Raw genomic sequence first — 14,961 nt, 5'->3', positions numbered from 1 at the left:
GTTTTCCTTCCTTTTTTTTTTTCCGTTTTGTTCAGGGACCATTCATTCTTTCTATAATGAGCAGGAGGGTTGAGAGTGCTCTCAAGCCCTTTTGCATTCTCTTGGCAACAGCCTCCATTGGCAAAATATGTAACTGTGGAATACCTTAGACGGGAAAATGTACATCTGCTCGTTATTGGAATAGATCCTTTTGTAGTCTCATAATGGTACTATTTTTATACATTATTTTCTTAACTATTTTTGCATATATTCTGCAGTAGTTTATCACATCAAGGTTTTTCAACTGAATTTTTGTCAACGTTTTGTATTAGTAAAACAAGAACTAAAAACTTTTTTCTGAAGAGCTTTACATCAGTTATTTATTTCATTATTTTGTCCTCTTGATCACTGGAAGTCATCCTTCTTTTTATTTAATAGTTAGGCTGTGTATTTATAGTAACATTGAATATGTTTCTGTTTTGTCTTTTATACTCTTTTTATGACATTTACATTATTAGTCATTAAGGCAAATATTTTACCACTTTAAGACGTTTCATTTTGCAAATGATTCTGCAGTATGCACGCTCTCAGTACTTCGAAGTTAATTAGCAAAAAAGGCATTTTTGCAAAAATTACACTTGCCATACATATTTTTTGAATCTTGGCCCTGTTAACTTACCTGTCAATGGTTGTGAGGCAAGGAAAATACCCAGCACTATTGGGGTCGAGTAAGAGGGACACGATGGTCAACTTGAAGGGCTTCATTGTCTAGTGCAAAAGAAAAAAGAGAAGAGCGGCCCTGGCACTCAGAAGCTGGCCTGGTGTCACCGCTAGACCACGCTGTTCTCCATTTAAACATAAACAATCTCACAGAATGCCTCAAAGTTTCTCCGAGAGCACGGAAAAATGAGACAGAGCACAAACAAGAGCAAGGTTGCTGCCACCCACAAAATACTTGGCCAGAATGAGTGACCGCAGCTTCTTTACCAATTACTGCTTTATCTTGGTTCTAGTCTCCCCTCAGATAAGATTTATTGAGATACCCGGCATAGAATTACCCCACTTTCTAACCACATCCAAAAGAAACTAGAGAAATTCCTGCTTCCCTAGCCCTCCCCCAAATTACCCAACCAAAGCCCAAATCCTATCATAGATTCTTTACAACATTCTCTTATGAGATGCCCCACTGTTCCTGTGGTGTGTGTTCTCCCAATTTATTTAACTACAGGTTTGTTCCTGGTGGTCTATTGCTGAAAGGCAGACACCAGAGATAGGACACTTTGAGCAACTGCAATAACAAAAAATATAGGAGAAAAGGTTACGTGACAATTTTAAGATAATCAGCAAAATTCAAAGTGTGGGAAATTTTACAGGACAAATGACAAGGGGAAGGAAAAAAAATTAAAGAGAGAGGTGGCACTTGTCTGTTAAAGAGATTCAAAGACACATCAGCCAGTTACAGTGACTAAAAAATCAACTCTAAGACTTTTTAAAAAAAAAAAAAGTTGGGGCGATTTGAACACTTATTAGGTGATATTAAGGAATTGTTAATTTTATTAGGTGTGACAATGATATATGGTGAGTGTATTTTTAAAAAGTCCCTGTTAGAAAAATTTACATATGAAATTATATGATGTTTGAGGTGAGCTTTAAACTAGTCTTGGGAGGGGCTAGTGGATTGTTTATACAGAGGAAACAAACTGGCGATGTGTGGATAATTGTTGAAGCTGGGTGACGTGTACATGGGAGTTCATTATATCACATCTCTACTTTGTATGCATTTGAAAATTCCTCTAATAAGGTTTTTTTTTAGGTCATTTTTATTTCTTTTTCCATGAATTTGCCTCTCTATGTCACTTTCCCATTTTTCTGTTGGGCTTCTGTCTTTTGTTTCTTATAATTTAAAGGATTCTTGAATATGTACTGAGAAAATTAGCCTTTTGTCATAGGTCTTGTAGGTATTTTTTATTTGTCTTTTGAATTTGTTTATGGTATTTTTTAACCTGTGGAGAATTTTTGTCAAATTTATCAGTTTTCTTTAGGCCTTATGTGTTTTATTTTATGTGTTGCTTAGAAAACCCTTCTTGTTTCTGAGATTCTGCAAAGTTCTTTTGTTTTCATGCAGAATTTTTTATGTCTATAGTACTCTTCTGATTTACTTTGATTATTTGGTCATCCTAATTTCCTTTAGAGTATTGAGAAATAGTCTTCCTTTGAGCCCTGCTGCAAGAATATATAAGGAAAGATGTTGTTCAGCAGCTATCTTGCAGAGATTTAATACAGAACACCCGGAGAATTAACCACGAGCAACGTTTGGTAGTTAATTTTGCAACCCGCCCCCCCGCCCCCAAAATAGGAGAACTAATGGGAAAGCTGTCATTTACAGGATTGGCAAAGTGTGCTAAATGTTATAAAAAATATTAGCAATATAGTTCAAAATTTCTAATTTTAGAAAAGTTCCTGTGATTGCTTTACATAAAGAAGTGTTCTGGGACTTCCCTGGTGGTGCAGTGGTTAAGAATCCGCCTGCCAGTGCAGGGGACACGGGTTCGAGCCCTGGTCCAGGAAGATCCCACATGCCGCGGAGCAACTAAGCCTGTGCGCCACAACTAGTGAGCCTGCGCTCTAGAGCCTGCAGGCCACAACTACTGAGCTCGCGTGCCTAGAGCCCATGCTCCGCAACAAGAGAAGCCACTGCAATGAGAAGCCTGTGCACCGCAATGAAGAGTAGCCTCCGCTCATCGCAACTAGAGAAAGCCTGCACGGCAGCAACAAAGACCCAGCGCAGCCAAAAATAAATAAATTTAATTAAAAAAAAAAAAAAGCGTTCCTTTCAGCTCTTTTTGTAGGGCTTATGGGTCAAGGAGCTAGGCACCCACCTCCCTTTGAGGTTGGCATCTTCAAGCTTGTTCTTCTCTTAGATTTGATGCCTTTGCCTGGGCAGAGCAGGAAGTTTTCTAAATATTACTGTAGTGTCTTATTCATGGTTGGTTCGTGGAGACCTGTTAGGACTCCATGGATGGATGTTTTAATCACTGCATCAAAAGTCAGAAGAAGTGCACAGCAAAAACTTCATGACATCGTTCCTTTTTGGGGGCAAGTGGTGGCAGTGAGGTATCTTGGGATTGTGTTTGAAATTGTACCATACTATGTGTTCTCAGTTAAAAATTAATTCTGCAGTTAGTCTTCCTCTTTTAGAACTTTTGGAAATCATTTAAAGGAAATAAAAGTTGAAGAAGTACATTTGATACTGTATTTTAAACATTTTATTCACTATACCAAAACTTTTTATAATCTAATGTTAATCATTTTTTTAATACAAGTTTAAAAAATCTGACTAGGAAGAAATTTTTCTCCTGTGAAGATATCCACTTTATTTTTCCAAGTTAGAAGTTCGAGTCTTCACCTAGTTCTTTCCAGCTTAAGTGTGAAAACATGACTAGTGTGACAATTGCTTCTAAAGATTGTATCACAGTTTGAGTTTAGCTTAATGTTTTTCAGAAATAAATCTATGAATTGATGGGATCATTATCTCTGGAGGTTCACTTCTAAATTCTCATTGTGTTACATTTGACTCTTATTTTGTTAGTGTTACTAAGGGTACCATACAGCTGTGAATGTTTTTCATACTTTTATTGATATGCCTGGTTCTCTGAGTGAAACCAGGGGACTGATTGGGTGTCCCTAACAGAACTGAGTTAACCTTCCTGTGTCTCAGTTGTTTGTGTTAAATGGTATTGGTAGTAACTCTACTTTTATTCCTGTGGTCATCCTTATAGTTCTGTCTCAACTGTAGGATTTGTGGGGACAAAAGTAAATATATGAAGAAGACCCTGTGTATTGTTGTGAAGTGGCTATAAAAACTCAAGATTCTGTATTTTATTTTGCATATGATTTCTTAGCACTAAACCAATGCATTAATCAACTTCTGATTAACTGGCTCATTTGTAAGAGGACTGTCCTTAGATGTATTGCTTTCAAATTGTTCACAATGTAATTTAGCAAAAGAGGTGATGAAGTTCTTTATTGACTGATTATCTCCTATTTGATTTTATTCTTTGACTTACTGTAGATTGGCAGGAAGCCATTTACACCAAAATATGTAATTCTTTTTTTAAAATTTATTTATTTAATTTATTTAATTTTGGCTGCGTTGGGTCTTCGTTGCTGCATGCAGGCTTTTCTCTAGTTGTGACGAGCGGGGGCTACTGTTTGTTGCAGTGTGTGGGCTTCTCATTGCAGTGGCTTCTCTTGTTGCAGAGCACGAGCTCTAGGCACGCGGGCTTCAGTAGTTGTGGCACGTGGGCTCAGTAGTTGTGGCTCGCGGGCTCTAGAGCACAGGCTCAGTGGTTGTGGCGCACAGACTTAGTTGCTCCGCGGCAAGTGGGATCTTCCCGGACCAGGGCTCGAACCCATGTCCCCTGCATTGGCAGGTGGATTCTTAACCACTCTGCCACCAGGGAAGCCCTGTAATTACTTCTTAATTTCAAATAAGTTTGAAATATGGATAAATGTTTTTGGCCTGGGATATGATGGGATGGGAAAAGGGTGTTTTTTGGGGAGGCTCCTTCTGAATCGTTCATTCACTATTTTATATTTTTTACCCAACTTCTAAAATCCTCTAATACAATAGAGTTGTATGTAATAGAGCCCTTACATTGAAAATGAATGACTTAATGAAGAAAGGAAGATGTACCAGAATACAGTTGGCCTCTATATCTGTGGGTTCTGCATCCACAGGTTCAATCAACTGTGAATTCAGCTGACTGCAGATCAGAAATACTTGAGGGCTTCCCTGGTGGCGCAGTGGTTGAGAGTCCGCCTGCCGATGCAGGGGACACGGGTTCGTGCCCCGGTACGGGACGATCCCACATGCCGCGGAGCGGCTGGGCCCGTGAGCCATGGCCACTGAGCCTGCGCGTCTGGAGCCTGTGCTACGCAACGGGAGAGGCCACAACAGTGAGAGGCCCGCGTACGGCAAAAAAAAAAAAAAAAAAATACTTGAGAAAATTTTCCAGAAAATTCCCCAAAGCAAAACTTGTATTTGCCACATGGACAATTATTTACATAGCATTTACATTGTGTTAGGTTATAAGTAATCTAGATAGTATTTAAAGTATATGGAAGGATGTGCGTAGAATATATGCAAATACTATGCCATTTTATATAAGGGACTTGAGTGGATTTTGGTATCCAAGGGGATCTAGGAACCAGTCCCCTGAGGATAATGAGGGATGACTATATCTAGACCAGTGGTCCAGTCTGTGCATCACAACCCCCTGTGCAGGATTAAAATAGAAGATGCTGGGGCTCTTGTGGAGTAGGGCCTTTACTGTTTCAGAGTTCCACTGGTAACCATGATGTATAGCCAGGATTGAGAATTACTGCCTCTGACAATGGATAGTTATGTAATTGAGTTTATACTTTTGCTCTGAACTTCCAGGCACCCACTGAAAAAGGGGAAACAGGAGTTTCATAGCTCTTAATATCTTAAAAAGTTGCATCACTGGAGGAGGCACTTTTTTCCCACCCTGAAACTAATAGAGTTGATGTATACAACTGCTCACTGTCTTTAATAAATAGTTTTATCAAAGGATTCAGAAACATTCTTTACCTGGAGGGCTTTTTATTGATCCTTGTTTGAAGCTGATGGTGTAATATTAAATCATAACTGTGTGATGGTGTTTTTGCATGAAGCTAAGTGCAGCTTCTTGAAGCCAAAGGTTGCATTTTATTTGGTTTTATATTTCCAGTCCCTAGCACAGTTTCCAGCACATATTCTGGAGGTGTTTTATAAATGCCTTTGGAATAAATGAGTTCAAATGTTTAATTTCCTGGTGAACTAAATTGCCATAAAGGTAGAACTTAGAAAATCTAGAATATGAGATGATTAGCATGTTTCCTAGACCATCTGTCACTAATATTGATTGTTTCTACTTGGTACTGTAGACTTGTTTTTCTGGGGGTGGGTAGCTTGTGTAAAGTTAAAAAACCTCTTACATTCTTCTGTACCCCTCTCTTTAGCTGCTTAAAATCAGGTCAGTTTGTAAAAAGTTGACATCCTTACTATTCAGTAAGGATGAATGCAGTCAGCGGTTATTCCAGTAGCAACGCCATTGTAATAACTGGTAGGTGTTCTGCCTTGCCCCCTTCCAGTCTGTTTGACGCATCAACCAGAGTGATCCTTTGAAAACCTAAGTCAGAGCATGCCACTTCTCTGCTCCAGACCTTCCCGTGATTTCCCATCTGACTTAGATTCAAAGTCAGTGTCCTTACAGGGGCCTCCATGTTGGACGTGATGGCCACACCTTGCCCATTTATGTCTCTGACACCAGCTAGTGTTCTCCCTGAGCTCATTCTCTGCAAGATGCACCAGCCACCTTGCTGCTGCTAGGACAGGCTGGGCATGTCCTGGCCTTCGGCCTTTGCACTCGCTGCTCCCTCAGTGTGGGGTGCTCTTCCTCTAGGTCACTGCATGGCTGACTTCACTCACTTTATTTACAGGTCTTTGCTTAAATGTCACTTTCTTGTGACGCTTTACCAGATCATCTTTTCGGTTTCATCTCTGCCCCCCCACCCCCCGCCATGTCCCTGCTTTATTTTTTTCCTTTAGCACTTATTACCATTGGATGTAGCTCATGTTTTAATTTTGAAAAAAATTATCTGTCTCTCCTAAACAAAATATTAGCTCAACGAGGGCAGAGATTTTTGTCTGATTTGTTCACTGCTTTATTCCCATCTTCTAGACAGTTCCTGGCACAGAGTATGTGCTCAATAAATATTTGTTGAGTAAATGAGTTAATGAAGCAGACACTATGACTTGTAATAATATAGAATTCTGTGGGTTTGAGTATTACTATTATTTATTTATTTTTTTTTGCGGTACGCGGGCCTCTCACTGTTGTGGCCTCTCCCGTTGCGGAGCACAGGCTCCAGACGCGCAGGCCCAGCGGCCATGGCTCACGGGCCCAGCCGCTCCGCGGCATGTGGGATCTTCCCGGCCCAGGGCACGAACCCGTGTCCCCAGCATCAGCAGGCGGACTCTCAACCACTGCGCCACCAGGGAAGCCCTTGAGTGTTATTTTTATTTTAAATTTTAAAGGAGGCATAGAATGGTAAAAGTTTTATATTTCTTGTCAAAAAGTTGCAACCATCTACTCAAGTAGCACTACCAAATAACTTAGTTTAAGTTAAAGGGAGAATAGGACCTAGTCCTGTCCCGTACTTTTGAGAAATGGAAGTTGATCCATTATAAAACCATTCCTACCTTGAGGTGACTTTAGTGACAATGGCACTTAAGATTTTGGTAATCATGATATCAAGTTTAGCCTACAGATGAAATGGATTTTGAGGATGGAATAATACATGTTAACCAGAAATACAAAAAAAAAGTAAAAATTTTGGTGAGAAATTGGTCAGTGGGAGAATTCTTCTTGAGTGTTCAGAGTATGATTTTCATTTTGATTCATTTTGACTTCATTTTGACTCATTTGAAGGACTGTGAATTAAAATGCAAGTATAAACCCGTTCCAAATATTATGTTTACCCTTTTGCTAAAGTCAGAGTCCTTACGGTGGCTCCCGGGGCTCCATTCGATCTGTTGCTCCCGTGTTCCCTCTCTGACTTCTCCTTCTTTCCCCTTGCTCAGTCCACATCAGTCACACTGGCATCCTTACTCTTCTCTGGTTGCGGGACAGGCTCCTAACTTAGGGTCTTTGCACCACTCATCCCTCTGCCTAGGATATCTGCCCCAGATACCCACGTGGCCTCCTTCCCATCTTTGCTCGGATCTCACCTCCTCAGTGTGGCTGACCATGACCTCTCCGTTAATACTGCACGCTGCCCCCGGTCACCTTGCACTCCCCGTCCTCTATCCCCTCCCCCCAACCTGCTCTACTTTATTCTTTTTTGAAACATAGCATCTACATTCTCTAAAATATTACCCATTCTCTAAAACTTACCCGTTATGTTAGCTTTTATTATCTGTCTTTTCTAGAATATAAGTGTCAAATGGTAGGACCTTTGTTTTGTTCCTTGAAGTATAACAGGTGCCTAGAACAAGTGCTTGGCCTGTGGCAGATTATCAATAAATGTTTGTTGAGTGAATGTATGAACAAATCATTACTCTTCTTCATAAGTTCACATAATTCACAGTTAACCTTTATTTACTGCTGTGAAAACAAGTAGATTTATGTAATTAGCATGTATAAGAACAGTCTTTGAAATAATACCACTTGTATTTGTACCTCCATGTTATGAGTCAGAATTTCCTTCCTTTTTTAAGGCTGCATAATACTGTGTTGTACATCTGTACCACATTTTGTTTATCCATTTGCCTGTGGGCGGACACCTAGGTTGCTTCCGCATTTTGGTGGTTGTGAATAGTGCTGCTCTGAACATGGGTGTGCAGATATCTCTTCGACACTATCAACTCTTTTCAGATCTGTTAGCTTAAAGAATATTCATATCAATCAATTATATTTTTTGTATATGCCTCCATCTTAATTTTAAAGCTATTAATTTTATTTCCAGAGGTCTTAATTTTATTTAATGGCATGTTTTTATTTTATGTAATTTATTCTTATAGGATTTGTATTTTGATGTATTTGGTGTAAGACCATGTACAGTGGTCTGCTTTTTTAGCATGATACAATCCTGGAAAACTATACATCAAAAAGTGGAACAAAATCCTTGAAAGAATGAGGTGTTACTCACTGTTGTGTCTCCCAAAATACCTAGACTGTGAGTGGCCGGAAACAGTAGAGTGAAAACCAGTAGAGTGTTGTGTTGTGAAAGCAAAAGGAAAGAACGTTTCAAGAAAGAAAGAATTAACAACAGTGTTGAGCACTGCTGGGTAATGAGCGGAACAAATGAGATGATTCCTCAAGTCATCGGGTTCAGTGCCCTGAGCAAGAGTAGTTTGAGTGGGCTTGTGAAGGGAGAGTCCGGATGGAGTGAGTTGTGGGCAGGGTGAGGAGAAAGGACGTGTTCATAAGTACAGGTTTTGTGCTGAAAGGGAGGAGAGAGTTAGGATGATAGTGCAGGGGGGTTAAAAAACATTTTTTTCCCCCCAATGGGCAAGCCATGAGCATATTTAAAAGCTGATGGGAAGGATCTAGTTGAGGGAGATGTTGAACATTTGACAGAGGTGTTAATTAATAGTTTATGTCAGGACGTCGGAGGGGATGGGATGCAGGTGAAGAAGGAGCTGATGTTTGATGGAGGAGGAGGGCTTCCATAAATTGTGATCACAGAAGGAGGATAGGATGGATGTAAAGTTAGGCCTGAAGTGGGTGCAGGTGGTTTGTAGGTTTGAGTCTTGGAAAGATAAAAGGAATTTCCACTTGAAGTTTGTGGCTTTTTTCTCTAAAGCAGCAGATGAGGTCATCTGTTGAGAGTTATGAGGGGGAATTACAGTTTTGAGGAGAATAAATAGGGTTCAACATGGATTTCAATTGCTGGGCTTTTAAAAGGAATGGCATTATATATTAAGGATAAAGTTAGATGTCAGGTACTTGAGGAAAAGAAACTTAACCTTTCTGCTGTATAATTTTACGCATTTATTGAAATCCTACCAAGTGCAGTGTATTGTAAGACAGCTCTCTTACCTAGTGAGTTCATAAACTTAAGGGAACATTTATCAAATGCAGTAAGAGGTAAGAACAGTGCTGAAGCTTCAGAGGTCATATCTGACTGCAGAAGAGCTAGATCTTACGTTTGGTAGTGTATATATGTCCGTGCCACTCTCTCACTTTGTCCCAGCTTACCCTTCCCTCTCCCCGTATCCTCAAGTCCATTCTCTAGTAGGTCTGCATCTTTATTCCCATCTTGCCCCTAGGTTCTTCATGACTATTTTTTTTGGGGAAGCAGCCACATAGCACAGTGAGATCAGCTCGGTGCTTTGTGACAACCTAGAGGGGTGGGATAGGGAGGGTGGGAGGGAGAGAGATGCAAGAGGGAAGAGATAGGAGGACATATGTATATGTATAACTGATTCACTTCGTTATAAAGCAGAAGCTAATACACCATTGTAAAGCAATTATACTCCAATAAAGATGTTAAAAAAAAAAAGAGCTAGATCTTTGCATATGGAAAAGATTTCACCAAGTGTAGATAGGGGAGGGTGAGAAAGTGCTTTATACTACAAAGAGTGGAGCTGAGAATATGCTGGTACCATGTTAATGGCATGGTGAAAATTATCCTTGAATCACTGTGTCTCTATACAGTTTTAAAACATCAGAGAAGCTTATGACTTTAAAGAAAATTTCATAAAAATATATGACCCCCTCAAAGGAACTTACGTGCATACCTGTTTTAGGGAAAATTTATGACTAGTCATCCAGTATGTGACAGGATTTATACAGCATTGTAATTTCCCAGTTTGGGTATGATGAATTCATAGAGCTCATTAAGTGTAATTGGAATTATTTGATTCATTCAAGCTTTTTTCTCTCCTCAGCAGAAGATTAAAAAAAATATTCCAAACTTGAATCCAGGACTTGGAAAATGCCAGTTGTCTAAATACAGTACCATATTGTGATAAATATAGCTATTGGAATTTTAAGACTCTTTTCACAAAACTTTTAATATTCACAGCAGAACTTTTTTTGGAATGTTATCTGAAAAACAGAGGACCATTTTATTACCAGAGCTGACTATTAATTAGGGTATTGTTTCAGATATAAAAGTTGATCTGCCACTGAAATTCTATTTGAATATGTATAGTTCCAAGCTTGCTTTGTGTATTTAATAACTTCAGTACCATAATTACTCTGTTTACAATTAAATTTTGGTGAATATGCTAATATGGGATATACCAGCAAGTGATTTCAGTAAAGGGCAGTGTTGATTTGCATTTTCATGTGCTTTTCACTTGCATCTGAATTTCATTTAATATCAGTGAGAAAAGAAGTGGTCAGTTTATGTAATGGTCAGTGACGGTAAACTTTCTTTTCTTTGAAATCTCTCTGTTGGATTGGCCGTCATAACCTGCTTTGCTCCAGGTGGGCAGAAATTATGCAGAAAGATTTAATTTGGTAGAGATTTGTGCCCTCCGTTTTATTCTTTAATAGAAACCTTAATGTAGGTATTGGTTTCATTATTAGGAGAAACCTATAATGTACTAAAGCAATTGTTTAATTCCAATGAGTATTTTAAGTTCTTTACTGAGGTAAATGTTTATGGTCATGTTATTTATTATAGTTTTTGAGCAAGGACTTCTGGTTTTAAATAATTCTCCTTTCTTCTTTTCAGAAATCCTCTGAAAAGGAACAAGGAGATTTGAGACACATCGATTTCATATTCTCTGAAACTCGGAGACTTCTTTTACTCTGAACCAGAAAATAAGAGGGGCTGCCAAGTGCAGTGAAGGTCAGATGGGGTTGTGGGAGGATGTTGAAAGGTGGCCCTCTCAGGTCTGAGACCCATCTCAGACAAAACTGGCAGAGCAGGGTTCTCCAAAGGAAGTGGCCCACCCCGAGGGGCACAACCACTGGCCTTTGTTGGGAAGAACAGGAATGGGTGTTGGCAGAAAAGGGCCCTAGGACACTTGATGGCATGATGAAATGTTCTGTATCTTGATCAGTGTGGTTGGTTCTCAAGTGTGTATGCATGTGCAAACGTTTGTCAACCTGTGTATACATTTGTGCAGGTTATCAATTTATTGCTTCTCAACTCCAAATACACTTGTTTTTGCTCTGTTGGTGATACTTGAACTAGACCCTGTAAACATGTTTTCTTCTTCAGCACAAGGTTAGGTTAGTCAGTAGAGGGTGAGGGACAGACACTGCCAGGCAGAGTGGGGAAGGGGCTTCTCTTGCTGTTGTAGTGTGCTTTTTTTTTTTTTTTCCTCTCTTAAGGTATGGATGCTAGCATGCTTACTCTGTGACTTTTCTTTAGGACCCTGGTAGGCAGTATCTTGCTTCTACCAGGACCCCAGCGGGTGGATTCCTATGGACCAGCTGGCACCCTAGAGAACTCTGCCACCCGGTGGGCTGTAGCTACAGCCTTTCCAGTGAAGAGTGCATTTCTGTGTTCTCTCCCTTAACCTTGTAGATAGTATCTGCTCCCTCCCTTTTCTATTCCTTAGAGTTCTCCTTTTAGTAGTCAACCACCTTTTAGAAATTAATAGTTTTTTATATTAAGCGTTCTTGTTTAAGTTACTTGTGCATTTTCTTTTTCTCCTGATTGGACCCTGTTACAACACTTAATGTTTGTGTAATTTACCGTGTTAATTTTACATAACTGAAAAAATAGAATGAAATAAATCATAAGTGTATAACTTGATTAATTTTAATGACGTGAACATACAGTTCAGATATCACCCAGACTGGGGTATGGAACATGACCAGATCCCCAGAAACCTTCTTCTTCCAACTCATAGTCATTTCCTCCTCCCAGTGGTTTCTGCTGTTTGACTTCTTTCGTCACAGATTAGTGCAATGGAATCATGAGTGTCTCGTCTTGTGTCTGGCTTCTTTTTTTGAACTTAGCATTGGGAGGTTCATCTATTTTATTATGTCCATTTTCCTGTTGATGGACATGTGGGTTTCCAGTGTGTCGCTATTTTGAGTAAAGGTGCTGTTATCCTTTTGGTGGACATGTTTTCATTTCTCTCAGGTATATACATAGAAGAGGAATTGTTGGGTCAGGTAGCAGCTGCTGCAGAACAGATTTCAGAATGGCTGAAGCACTGGCCCATGTGTGAGAACTCCACTTGCTCCACCCCCTTACCAGCGCTCAGTGCGTCAGCCTCTCGGGCTTGAGATCTTCACAACTTCTAGGGGATAGGTAATTCCAATGCTGTGTAAACTCTTTATATTGTGGTAAGAGAAGAAAAACTTCAAAAGTGTTTTTATGAAGTGAGCATAATGTTGATATCAAAACAAATAAATATGTTAGAAAAAAGCAAACTACAGACCAGTCTTACTTATGAATATCAATTTTGTTCCTAAATAAAATATTAGTAAATAGAATCCAGCAGCACACTCTAAGAATCATAACCTTAATTAGGTAGTATGTTTTTTTAAAGGGTGGTTATCATGTTAAGTTGCCCTGCATAACTGTGTGGTGTTCCAGCTGCATTTGTTTAAGTCTTTTGTGTCTCTCTACATTTTAAAAGATGAGTTATTGACCAAATGCTTATTTATTAATCCACTGCCATTGCCACCCCCTTGCATCCAGCAGAAGCCAGCCTCTGAGCTGTCGGTTGTCTGTGGCCAGCCTAAAATTGTAGGGCTGGCAGAAGGGAGGCCTCTGCATCTTTTTTCCACAAGAAGCCACTTGTGCAAAGGGAGGAAGGGAGTTTCATTTAGGGGCATTTTAAAGAAAATTTTGTGTTGTAGCGGCCCCTTTCTACCAGAGCAGCAGAGTATATTTCAATGACTTCTTCACGTTCATGTGGAGTAGATAGAAGTGTGAGGGAAGTTTTAACCCAAGCATAAAGTTAGTTTCAAGTAGTAATTAGTAAACCAACAGTCCATTCCATTCCATTCCAAAGAAGCGTAATCTAGGACTTACATTGTACAAGTTTATATGAACTTTTTCTGTACTTAGTTTACTTGGGTTGGTTTGATATATTTAAGTTCCTCAAACACTTGTGGATCTCCCTAATGTGTATGGAAGGCTGACTAAAAGGAAAAAAAACTGGATTCCGACCTCGTGTCTTATACCAGTATAAGTGTAGACAGATAAAAAATTTACCAAGAAATTTTATGAAACCGTAAAATAACTAAAGGAAAACATGGAGATGTTTGAAAAAAGAAATTTGACTGGGAGAGGTCTTTTAAGGATGACATAAAACCCAAAAGCTAAAAATAAACAGTATTAAAAGATAAATAAATTGGAAGAAGTATTTGCAAGGTAAAGAGCTAATTTCTTTAATATATATAGAATATATAAGAAGTGCCTATAAATAAAAAAGCAAAAGGCTCTTAATAGTTCACAAGAAATGAAGTACAGATTTTACTTTGGAGACTTTTCTTTCTTTCTTTTTTTTTGGATGTGTGTGATTGGACAAGCTCATGGAGTATGAAAAGATTTCCAGTTTTGATCCTTTGGAGATTGTTAATTATAGGAGCAGTAATTTTTTAATGTTTAAAAACCATAAAATATTTCACAATACAGAAAATCTTATTAAACAAATATAGACCAAATGAATTAGAAGGTACTTTTATAACCACCACCTATGTCAAGGGATATTACTGAGCCCACCATGTGCCCCATCTTAATCACAACTTTCTTATGCTCCCCCAAAGTAAGTTCTAGCTTTTATGGTAATCGTTTTCTTTATAGTTTTAGCACTCAGATATGCATCCCTAAACACTGTGGTTTAGATTTGCCAGATTTTGTTAGATATGTTGTTTTTAAGTCTTTTTTTTTTTGCGGTACGCAGGCCTCTCACTGTCGTGGCCTCTCCCGTTGCGGAGCACAGGCTCCGGCCGTGCAGGCTCAGCAGCCATGGCTCACGGGCCCAGCCGCTCCGTGGCATGTGGGATCCTCCCGGACCGGGGCACGAACCCGTGTCCCCTGCATCGGCAGGCGGACTCTCAACCACTGCGCCACCAGGGAAGCCCTGTTTGAAGTCTTTTTAAATCTAGTTTTCTTCTCCCTCATCTCTTCTTTCCCCCCCTTTATTTGTTGAAGAAATGGTGTTATATGCACTGTAGGGCTTCCCGCAGTTAGGATTTTGCCGATTGCATTCCTGTGTTAGTTTATCATATTCTTCTGTTCCCTTCATATCCAGTGACTTGATAGGCTAAATCATGTTCAGGGTCCGTTTATTTTTTATTTCTTATTTCGCAGGATTACTTTATGGGTAGTGGCGTGTTTTTTTATCAGGAGGCATATAATGTCTGGATATCTCATATTTTGATGTTAGTAGCTGTCGTTGCGCAATGTCTGGATCCATTAATGCATTAGGAGGTGGAATTAGTGTTAAGCTAAAACCATTCTTATTCACTTATTAGCTGAAATTTTTCTGTA

The 14,961-nt window shown here is 39.4% G+C and overlaps 1 protein-coding gene across 8 annotated transcripts in view; it reads left to right on the top strand.

The window, feature by feature from the left end:
• The window catches only part of VRK1 (VRK serine/threonine kinase 1), an 84,419-nt gene that overhangs the window by 14,450 nt on the left and 55,008 nt on the right, over positions 1 to 14,961 (top strand). For 4 of the 8 annotated variants that reach the window (XM_079912129.1, XM_079912127.1, XM_079912128.1 and 1 more), the window contains exons 2-3: positions 11,233 to 11,349; positions 12,598 to 12,768. The exons of 2 other annotated variants lie outside the window; for them this stretch is intronic. The gene's annotated coding sequence lies outside the window, so the exon portion shown is untranslated. The remainder of the gene's footprint in view (positions 1 to 11,232; positions 11,350 to 12,597; positions 12,769 to 14,961) is intronic. 2 more of the 8 variants (XM_079912123.1, XM_079912125.1) reach the window with 2 other exon arrangements.

Source organism: Stenella coeruleoalba (genome assembly GCF_951394435.1).
Source record: "Stenella coeruleoalba genome assembly, chromosome: 2".
Classification (NCBI taxonomy): Eukaryota; Metazoa; Chordata; class Mammalia; order Artiodactyla; family Delphinidae; genus Stenella; species Stenella coeruleoalba.
This window is presented reverse-complemented; position numbering and strand designations above follow the sequence as displayed.